A 10,899-nucleotide genomic window follows, 5' to 3' on the forward strand; every position below is an offset into this window, starting at 1 on the left:
ACCCGAGGTCCATTGGCCTCATTGGTTAATTATTTCTCGAGAAAACACTTTGCCTCTCCGCCAGAGACTAAGTCCAATTGGTTAATCATTTCTCAAGGCCACAATTTGCCTGCCGTTCAGAGACCAAGTCCAATTGGTTATCCATTTCTCTTGAAAACACTTTGTCTCTCCGCCAGAGACTAAGTCCAATTGGTTAACCATTTCTCTGGAAAACACTTTGCCTCTCTGCCAGAGACTAAGTCCAATTGGTTAACCATTTCTCTTGAAAACACTTTGCCTCTCTGCCAGAGACTAAGTCCAATTGGTTAACCATTTCTCTTGAAAACACTTTGTCTCTCCGCCAGAGACTAAGTCCAATTGGTTAATCATTTCTCTTGAAAACACTTTGCCTCTCCGCCAGAGACTAAGTCCAATTGGTTAACCATTTCTCGTGAAAACACTTTGCCTCTCTGCCAGAGACTAAGTCCAATTGGTTAACCATTTCTCAGGGGCACACCGAGGGCAACCTGTAACGTCTCGCGGGCCCGGGGGCCCCTTTGCACGGCCTGCCAATGCAATCCGAGGCGCACTGTCCTTCGTTTGGTTAACCATTTCTCAGGGGCACACCGAGGGCACCCTGCATTGTCTCGCGGGCCCGGAGGCCACTTTGCACGGCCTGCCAACGCAATCCGAGGTCCTTCGCCCTTGGCCGCCTTCCCGGCCGGCTTCGGGACGTTTCGGGGGCTCTCACCGGGGCAAATCCGGTCCCCCGGGCGATTATGAGGCCTCCCCGGGCAGGCCCGGGCTTCAGGCCGCCGCTTTTCCGTCCCGGCCGAAAGAGGCGAATAATGCCGAAAATGGCCAAAAATGGCCTCCGGCAGGGCCTCTCGGTCGGTTTGGCGGCAGCCTGGGTCGGTCCCTGCAGACCTGGAGGCTCGAGAAGGTTTTTGGCGATGTCGACCGATTCTCGATTTGCCACCTCCTACTATTCTGCAGGTACCCCGCCAACCTCCCCTGCCAACAATTCCAACCGTAATGTCGGGCGGTAGTCCTACCGACGAAGAGGCCCCAAAGCCCGCAAAACGCCATTTTGCCCTTTCCTCATCGGGACTTCCGAGGGGAACTCATGAACCAGCTCCAGGAGTGGCATGCCAGAAATTGCAACTTGACCCGTCGCCGGGCAGATTCGCTACTCTCTGCGGGAATACCCCCACCGGGTGCCGGGTAAAGGCCTCGGATCTGACCTCATGGACTTCCGTCTGTGCACGGATTTTGCTCTCGCGGGCCCAAGAGCCTCATTGCCCGGCCTGCCAATGCAACCCGAGGTCCATTGGCCTCATTGGTTAATTATTTCTCGAGAAAACACTTTGCCTCTCCGCCAGAGACTAAGTCCAATTGGTTAACCATTTCTCAAGGCCACAATTTGCCTGCCGTTCAGAGACTAAGTCCAATTGGTTAGCCATTTCTCGTGAAAACACTTTGCCTCTCTGCCAGAGACTAAGTCCAATTGGTTAACCATTTCTCGTGAAAACACTTTGTCTCTCTGCCAGAGACGAAGTCCAATTGGTTAACCATTTCTCAGGGGCTCACCGAGGGCAATCTGTAACGTCTCGCGGGCCCGGGGGCCCCTTTGCACGGCCTGCCAATGCAATCCGAGGCGCACTGTCCTTCGTTTGGTTAACCATTTCTCAGGGGCACACCGAGGGCACCCTGCATTGTCTCGCGGGCCCGGAGGCCACTTTGCACGGCCTGCCAACGCAATACGAGGTGCTTCGCCCTTGGCCGCCTTCCCGGCCGGCTTTGGGACGTTTCCGGGGCTCTCACCGGGGCAAATCCGGTCCCCCGGGCGATTAGGAGGCCTCCCCGGGCAGGCCCGGGCTTCAGGCCGCCGCTTTTCCATCCCGGCCGAAAGAGGCGAAAAATGCCGAAAATGGCCAAAAATGGCCGCCGGCAGGGCCTGTCGGTCGGTTTGGCGGCAGCCTGGGTCGGTCCCTGCAGACCTGGAGGCTCGAGAAGGTTTTTGGCGATGTCGACCGATTCTCGATTTGCCACCTCCTACTATTCTGCAGGTACCCCGCCAACCTCCCCTGCCGACAATTCCAACCGTAAGGTCGGGCGGTAGTCCTACCGACGAAGAGGCCCCAAAGCCCGCAAAACGCCATTTTGCCCTTTCCTCATCGGGACTTCCGAGGGGAACTCATGAACCAGCTCCAGGAGTGGCATGCCAGAAATTGCAACTTGACCCGTCGCCGGGCAGATTCGCTACTCTCTGCGGGAATACCCCCACCGGGTGCCGGGTAAAGGCCTCGGATCTGACCTCATGGACTTCCGTCTGTGCACGGATTTTGCTCTCGCGGGCCCAAGAGCCACTTTGCCCGGCCTGCCAATGCAACCCGAGGTCCATTGTCCTCATTGGTTAATTATTTCTCGAGAAAACACTTTGCCTCTCCGCCAGAGACTAAGTCCAATTGGTTAACCATTTCTCAAGGCCACAATTTGCCTGCCGTTCAGAGACTAAGTCCAATTGGTTAACCATTTCTCGTGAAAACACTTTGCCTCTCTGCCAGAGACTAAGTCCAATTGGTTAACCATTTCTCGTGAAAACACTTTGTCTCTCTGCCAGAGACTAAGTCCAATTGGTTAACCATTTCTCAGGGGCTCACCGAGGGCAATCTGTAACGTCTCGCGGGCCCGGGGGCCCCTTTGCACGGCCTGCCAATGCAATCCGAGGCGCACTGTCCTTCGTTTGGTTAACCATTTCTCAGGGGCACACCGAGGGCACCCTGCATTGTCTCGCGGGCCCGGAGGCCACTTTGCACGGCCTGCCAACGCAATGCGAGGTGCTTCGCCCTTGGCCGCCTTCCCGGCCGGCTTCGGGACGTTTCGGGGGCTCTCACCGGGGCAAATCCGGTCCCCCGGGCGATTAGGAGGCTTCCCCGGGCAGGCCCGGGCTTCAGGCCGCCGCTTTTCCATCCCGGCCGAAAGAGGCGAAAAATGCCGAAAATGGCCAATAATGGCCGCCGGCAGGGCCTGTCGGTCGGTTTGGCGGCAGCCTGGGTCGGTCCCTGCAGACCTGGAGGCTCGAGAAGGCGTTTGGCGATGTCGACCGATTCTCGATTTGCCACCTCCTACTATTCTGCAGGTACCCCGCCAACCTCCCCTGCCGACAATTCCAACCGTAAGGTCGGGCGGTAGTCCTACCGACGAAGAGGCCCCAAAGCCCGCAAAACGCCATTTTGCCCTTTCCTCATCGGGACTTCCGAGGGGAACTCATGAACCAGCTCCAGGAGTGGCATGCCAGAAATTGCAACTTGACCCGTCGCCGGGCGCACTCGCTGTTCTTTGCGGGAATACCCCCACCGGGCGCCGGGTAAGAGCCTCGGATCTGACCTCATGGGCTTCCGTCCTCGCACGGATTTTGCTCTCCCGGGCCCAGGGGCCACTTTCCCCCGCCTTGCGAAGGCAATCGGAGGTGCTTCGCCCTCGAAACCGCCTTCCCGGCCGGCTTCGGGACGTTTCCGGGGCAAATCCGGTCCCGCGGGCGAAGGGGAGCCTTCCCCGGGCACGCCCGGGCTTCAGGCCGCCGCTTTCCGTGACCTACCGAAAGACGCGAAAAATGCCGAAAATGGCCAAAAATGGCCGCCCGGCACGGCCTCGCGGTCGGTTTGGGGGCAGCCTGGGTCGGTCCCTGCAGACCTGGAGGCTCGAGAAGGCACTTGGCGATGTCGACCGATTCTCGATTTGCCACCTCCTACTATTCTGCAGGTACCCCGCCAACCTCCCCAGCCAGCAAATCGCAAATGCCGATCGGCGGGTGACCGTCCGGTAGTCATGCCGACGAAGAGGCACCTAGGCCCCGCAAACGCTTCCAAATCCGACCCCATCCCGGACCGGTTCTTTTTTAAAAAAGGCTCCCAGGACTCCGGATTTTTTCCTGCCGCACTCGGGACCACCCGACGGACACGAAACCGGGAACCTTTCCCCGGTCCGACCCTCCTCGGCCCGGCCAGCCGACGTCGAAGCGGCCGACTGGTTAATGATTTCACCCTGCTCCGACGTGACGCGTTTTCCAACCGCGCATGCGCGGCTCTGCCTCCCGAACCGCCCCCTCACGTGGGGGCTCTGGGTCCGCCCCCCGGCAGCCATTTCCTCCTGCCGGTCCGTTATTTTACGCCGTTTTTCGCCCTCCAGCCCTGCCGGAATGCTGCCTGCTCGCTGGTTAACCATTTCGCTCCCTGCACTTCGGCTTCTGCCCTGCTGGGGAAGCCCGCTGCTGCCTCTAACCGTACTCACGGGCGGGCGGCTCTGCTGCGCGGCCTCCGGCCACGCCCCCTCACCTGGTTTGCTGGGAACCCGCCCCCGGCAGCCTGTTACTCGTGCCGGTTCGGTCTTATCGGCCCTTTTTGCACCTTCCCTGCCTGCTGGCATGCTTCGGCTCACCGGTCAACCGGTTCCCCGTTCTCCACTTAGACTTTTGAGCTGCGGGGCTGGTCTGCCGCGAACTGCACCCGTATTACGGGGCGGGCGGCTCTACTGCCCGTACGGCTGCCCTGCCTGTTAACTGGTTAACCGTTTCCCCGTCCAAGTACTTCGTCCCTGGACCTGCCGGTGTGTTCTGCAGCTAACTGCACCCGTATTACGGGGCGGGACGCTCCGCTTACCGGCCGGCTGCCATGCCTGCTTAACTGGTCAACCATTTACTCACATATACTTAGCCCCTGGAGCTGCTGGGCTGGTCGGCGACCTAACTGCACCCTTGTTGCCGGGAGGTCGGCACTAATTGCCGGCCGGCCGGCTGCCCTGCCTGCTAACTGGTAAACCCTTTACCCACATGTACTTAGCCCCTGGATACTGATGGGCTGTTCTGCACCTAACTGCACCCTGATTAGCGGGCGGGCGGCTGTAATTGCCGGCCGGCTGCTCTGCCTGCTAACTGGTTAACCATTGACCCACATGTACTTAGCCCCTGGAAACAGAGGGGCTGTTCTGCACCTAACTGCACCCTTATTAGCGGGCGGACAGGCGGCCGGCTCTAATTACCGGCCGGCCGGCTGCCCTGCCTGCTAACTGGTTCACCATTTACCCACATGTACTTAGCCCCTGGAAGCTGATGGGCTGTTCTGCACCTAACTGCACCCTTATTAGCGGGCGGGCGGCTGTAATTACCGGCCGGCTGCCCTGCCTGCTAACTGGTTCACCATTTACCCACATGTACTTAGCCCCTGGAAAATGATGGGCTGTTCTGCACCTAACAGCACCCTTAGTAGCGGGCGGACAGGCGGCCGGCTCTATTTCCCGGCCGGCTGCCCTGCCTGCTAACTGGTTAACCATTTACCCACATGTACTTAGCCCCTGGAGCTGATGGGCTGTTCTGCACCTAACTGCACACTGATTAGTGGGCGGGCGGCTCTAATTGCCGGCCGGCTGCTCTGCCTTGCTAACTGGTTAACCATTGACCCACATGTACTTAGGCCCAGGAAACTGAGGGGCTGTTCTGCACCTAACTGCACCCTTATTAGCGGGCGGACAGGCGGCCGGCTCTAATTACCGGCCGGCCGGCTGCCCTGCCTTGCTAGCTGGTTAACCATTTACCCACATGTACTTAGACCCTGGAGCTGATGGGCTGTTCTGCACCTAACTGCACCCTGATTAGCGGGCGGGCGGCTCTAATTGCCGGCCGGCTGCTCTGCCTGCGAACTGGTTAACCATTTACCCACATGTACTTAGCCCCTGGAAACTGATGGGCTGTTCTGCACCTAACTGCACCCTTATTAGTGGGCGGACAGGCGGCCGGCTCTAATTACCGGCCGGCCGGCTGCCCTGCCTGCTAACTGGTTAACCATTTACCCACATGTACTTAGCCCCTGGAAACTGATGGGCTGTCCTGCACCTAACTGCACCCTGATTAGCGGGCGGGCGGCTCTAATTGCCGGCCGGCTGCTCTGCCTGCTAACTGGTTCACCATTGACCCACATGTACTTAGCCCCTGGAAACTGATGGGCTGTCCTGCACCTAACTGCACCCTTATTAGCGGGCGGACAGGCGGCCGGCTGTAATTCCCGGCCGGCTGCGCTGCCTGCTAACTGGTTAACCATTTACCCACATGTACTTAGCCCCTGGAAACTGATGGGCTGTTCTGCAACTCACTGCACCCTTACTGGCGGGCGGACAGGCGGCCGGCTCTAATTACCGGCCGGCCGGCTGCCCTGCCTTGCTAACTGGTTAACCATTTACCCACATGTACTTAGCCCCTGGAAACTGATGGGCTGTTCTGCACCTAACTGCACCCTTATTAGCGGGCGGGCGGCTGTAATTACCGGCCGGCTGCCCTGCCTGCTAACTGGTTAACCATTTACCCACATGTACTTAGCCCCTGGAAACTGATGGGCTGTTCTGCACCTAACTGCACCCTTACTAGCGGGCGGACAGGCGGCCGGCTCTAATTACCGGCCGGCCGGCTGCCCTGCCTTGCTAACTGGTTAACCATTTACCCACATGTACTTAGCCCCTGGAAACTGATGGGCTGTCCTGCACCTAACTGCACCCTTACTAGCGGGCGGGCGGCTGTAATTAGCGGCCGGCTGCCCTGCCTGCTAACTGGTTCATCATTTACCCACATGTACTTAGCCCCTGGAGCTGCTGGGCTGGTCGGCACCTAACTGCAGCCCTATGGCCGGGAGGTCGGCTCTAATTACCGGCCGGCTGCCCTGCCTGCTAACTGGTTAATCATTTACCCACATGTACTTAGCCCCTGGAGCTGCTGGGCTGGTCGGCACCTAACTGCACCCGTAATGGCCGGGAGGTCGGCTCTAATTACCGGCCGGCTGCCCTGCCTGCTAACTGGTTAACCATTTACCCACATCTACTTAGCCCCTGGAGCTGATGGGCTGTTCTGCACCGAACTGCACCCTGATTAGCGGGCGGGCGGCTCTAATTGCCGGCCGGCTGCCCTGCCTGCTAACTGGTTAACCATTTACCCGCATGTACTTAGCCCCTGGAGCTGCTGGGCTGGCCGGCACCTAACTGCACCCTTATCACCGGGCGGGCGGCTCTAATTACCGGCCGGCCGGCTGCCCTGCCTGCTAACTGGTTCACCATTTACCCACATGTACTTAGCCCCTGGAGCTGCTGGGCTGGCCGGGACCTAACTGCACCCTTATCACCGGGCGGGCGGCTCTAATTACCGGCCGGCCGGCTGCCCTGCCTGCTAACTGGTTAACAATTTACCCACATGTACTTAGCCCCTGGAAAATGATGGGCTGTTCTGCACCTAACTGCACCTTGATTAGCGGGCGGGCGGCTCTAATTGCCGGCCGGCTGCTCTGCCTGCTAACTGGTTAACCATTTACCCACATGTACTTAGCCCCTGGAAAATGATGGGCTGTTCTGCACCTATCTGCACCCTGATTAGCGGGCGGGCGGCTCTAATTGCCGGCCGGCTGCTCTGCCTGCTGACTGGTTAACCATTTACCCACATGTACTTAGCCCCTGGAGCTGCTGGGCCTGTCGGCACCTAACTGCACCCTTATCACCGGGCGGGTGGCTCTATTTACCGGCCGGCTGCCCTGCCTGCTAACTGGTTAACCATTTACCCACATGTACTTAGCCCCTGGAGCTGATGGGCTGTTCTGCACCTAACTGCACCCTGATGAGCGGGCGGGCGGCTCCAATTACCGGCCGGCTGCCCTGCCTGCTAACTGGTTAATCCTTTACCCACATGTACTTAGCCCCAGGAGCTGCTGGGCTGGTCGGCACCTAACTGCAGCCCTATGGCCGGGCGGGCGGCCTCAATTACCGGCCGGCTGCCCTGCCTGCTAACTGGTTAATCCTTTACCCACATGTACTTAGCCCCAGGAGCTGCTGGGCTGGTCGGCACCTAACTGCAGCCCTATGGCCGGGCGGGCGGCCTCAATTACCGGCCGGCTGCCCTGCCTGCTAACTGGTTAATCATTTACCCACATGTACTTAGCCCCTGGAGCTGCTGGGCTGGTCGGCACCTAACTGCACCCGTAATGGCCGGGAGGTCGGCTCTAATTACCGGCCGGCCGGCTGCCCTGCCTGCTAACTGGTTAACCATTTACCCACATGTACTTAGCCCCTGGAAACTGATGGGCTGTTCTGCACCTAACTGCACCCTGATTAGCGGACGGGCGGCTCTAATTGCCGGCCGGCTGCTCTGCCTGCTAACTGGTTAACCATTTACCCACATGTACTTAGCCCCTGGAAACTGATGGGCTGTTCTGCACCTAACTGCACCCTGATGAGCGGGCGGGCGGCTCCAATTACCGGCCGGCTGCCCTGCCTGCTAACTGGTTAATCCTTTACCCACATGTACTTAGCCCCAGGAGCTGCTGGGCTGGTCGGCTCCTAACTGCAGCCCTATGGCCGGGCGGGCGGCCTCAATTACCGGCCGGCTGCCCTGCCTGCTAACTGGTTAACCATTTACCCACACGTACTTAGCCCCTGGAGCTGCTGGGCTGGTCGGCACCTAACTGCACCCGTATGGCCGGGAGGTCGGCTCTAATTACCGGCCGGTTGCCCTGCCTGCTAACTGGTTAATCATTTACCCACATGCACTTCGCCCCTGGAGCCGCTGGGCTGGTCGGCACCTAACTGCAGCCCTATGGCCGGGCGGTCGGCTCCAATTACCGGCCGGCTGCCCTGCCTGCTAACTGGTTAACCATTTACCCACACGTACTTAGCCCCTGGAGCTGCTGGGCTGGTCGGCACCTAACTGCACCCGTATGGCCGGGAGGTCGGCTCTAATTACCGGCCGGTTGCCCTGCCTGCTAACTGGTTAATCATTTACCCACATGCACTTCGCCCCTGGAGCCGCTGGGCTGGTCGGCACCTAACTGCAGCCCTATGGCCGGGCGGGCGGCTCCAATTACCGGCCGGCTGCCCTGCCTGCTAACTGGTTAATCATTTACCCACATGTACGTAGCCCCAGGAGCTGCTGGGCTGGTCGGCACCTAACTGCAGCCCTATGGCCCGGCGGGCGGCCTCAATTACCGGCCGGCTTCCCTGCCTGCTAACTGGTTAACCATTTACCCACATGTACTTAGCCCCTGGAGCTGCTGGGCTGTTCGGCACCTAACTGCACCCGTATGGCCGGGAGGTCGGCTATAATTACCGGCCGGTTGCCCTGCCTGCTAACTGGTTAATCATTTACCCACATGCACTTCGCCCCTGGAGCTGCTGGGCTGGTCGGCACCTAACTGCAGCCCGATGGCCGGGCGGGCGGCTCCAATTACCGGCCGGCTGCCCTGCCTGCTAACTGGTTAACCATTTACCCACACGTACTTAGCCCCTGGAGCTGCTGGGCTGGTCGGCACCTAACTGCACCCGTATGGCCGGGAGGTCGGCTCTAATTACCGGCCGGCTGCCCTGCCTGCTAACTGGTTAACCGTTTACCCACCCGTACTTAGCCCCTGGAGCTGCTGGGCTGGTCGCCACCTAACTGCACCCTTATCACCGGGCGGGCCGCTCTCATTGCCGGCCGGCTGCCCTGCCTGCTAACTGGTTAACCATTGACCCACATGTACTTAGCCCCTGGAAACAGAGGGGCTGTTCTGCACCTAACTGCACCCTTATTAGCGGGCGGACAGGCGGACGGCTCTAATTACCGGCCGGCCGGCTGCCCTGCCTGCTAACTGGTTAACCATTTACCCACATGTACTTAGCCCCTTGAAACTGATGGGCTGTTCTGCACCATACTGCACCCTTATTAGCGGGCGGACAGGCGGCCGGCTCTAATTACCGGCCGGCCGGCTGCCCTGCCTGCTAACTGGTTCACCATTTACCCACATGTCCTTAGCCCCTGGAAGCTGATGGGCTGTTCTGCACCTAACTGCACCCTTATTAGCGGGCGGGCGGCTGTAATTACCGGCCGGCTGCCCTGCCTGCTAACTGGTTAACCATTTACCCACATGTACTTAGCCCCTGGAGCTGCTGGGCCTGTCGGCACCTAACTGCACCCTTATCACCGGGCGGGCGGCTCCAATTACCGGCCGGCTGCCCTGCCTGCTAACTGGTTAACCATTTACCCACATGTACTTAGCCCCTTGAAACTGATGGGCTGTTCTGCACCATACTGCACCCTTATTAGCGGGCGGACAGGCGGCCGGCTCTAATTACCGGCCGGCCGGCTGCCCTGCCTGCTAACTGGTTCACCATTTACCCACATGTCCTTAGCCCCTGGAAGCTGATGGGCTGTTCTGCACCTAACTGCACCCTTATTAGCGGGCGGGCGGCTGTAATTACCGGCCGGCTGCCCTGCCTGCTAACTGGTTAACCATTTACCCACATGTACTTAGCCCCTGGAGCTGCTGGGCCTGTCGGCACCTAACTGCACCCTTATCACCGGGCGGGCGGCTCCAATTACCGGCCGGCTGCCCTGCCTGCTAACTGGTTAACCATTTACCCACATGTACTTAGCCCCTTGAAACTGATGGGCTGTTCTGCACCATACTGCACCCTTATTAGCGGGCGGACAGGCGGCCGGCTCTAATTACCGGCCGGCCGGCTGCCCTGCCTGCTAACTGGTTCACCATTTACCCACATGTCCTTAGCCCCTGGAAGCTGATGGGCTGTTCTGCACCTAACTGCACCCTTATTAGCGGGCGGGCGGCTGTAATTACCGGCCGGCTGCCCTGCCTGCTAACTGGTTAACCATTTACCCACATGTACTTAGCCCCTGGAGCTGCTGGGCCTGTCGGCACCTAACTGCACCCTTATCACCGGGCGGGCGGCTCCAATTACCGGCCGGCTGCCCTGCTTGCTAACTGGTTAACCATTTCACCTTCTGCACTTTGCCTACCTTACCCTTCGCCGAACCCTAACCCTGGCCCTAACACACGCTCTAAACCCTGCACTTAAACGTAACCCTAACCCTCACCCTAACCCTAACACTCGCCCTAA

Source organism: Cetorhinus maximus, unplaced genomic scaffold (assembly GCF_964194155.1).
Source record: "Cetorhinus maximus unplaced genomic scaffold, sCetMax3.hap1.1 HAP1_SCAFFOLD_1451, whole genome shotgun sequence".
In the NCBI taxonomy this organism is placed as follows: Eukaryota; Metazoa; Chordata; class Chondrichthyes; order Lamniformes; family Cetorhinidae; genus Cetorhinus; species Cetorhinus maximus.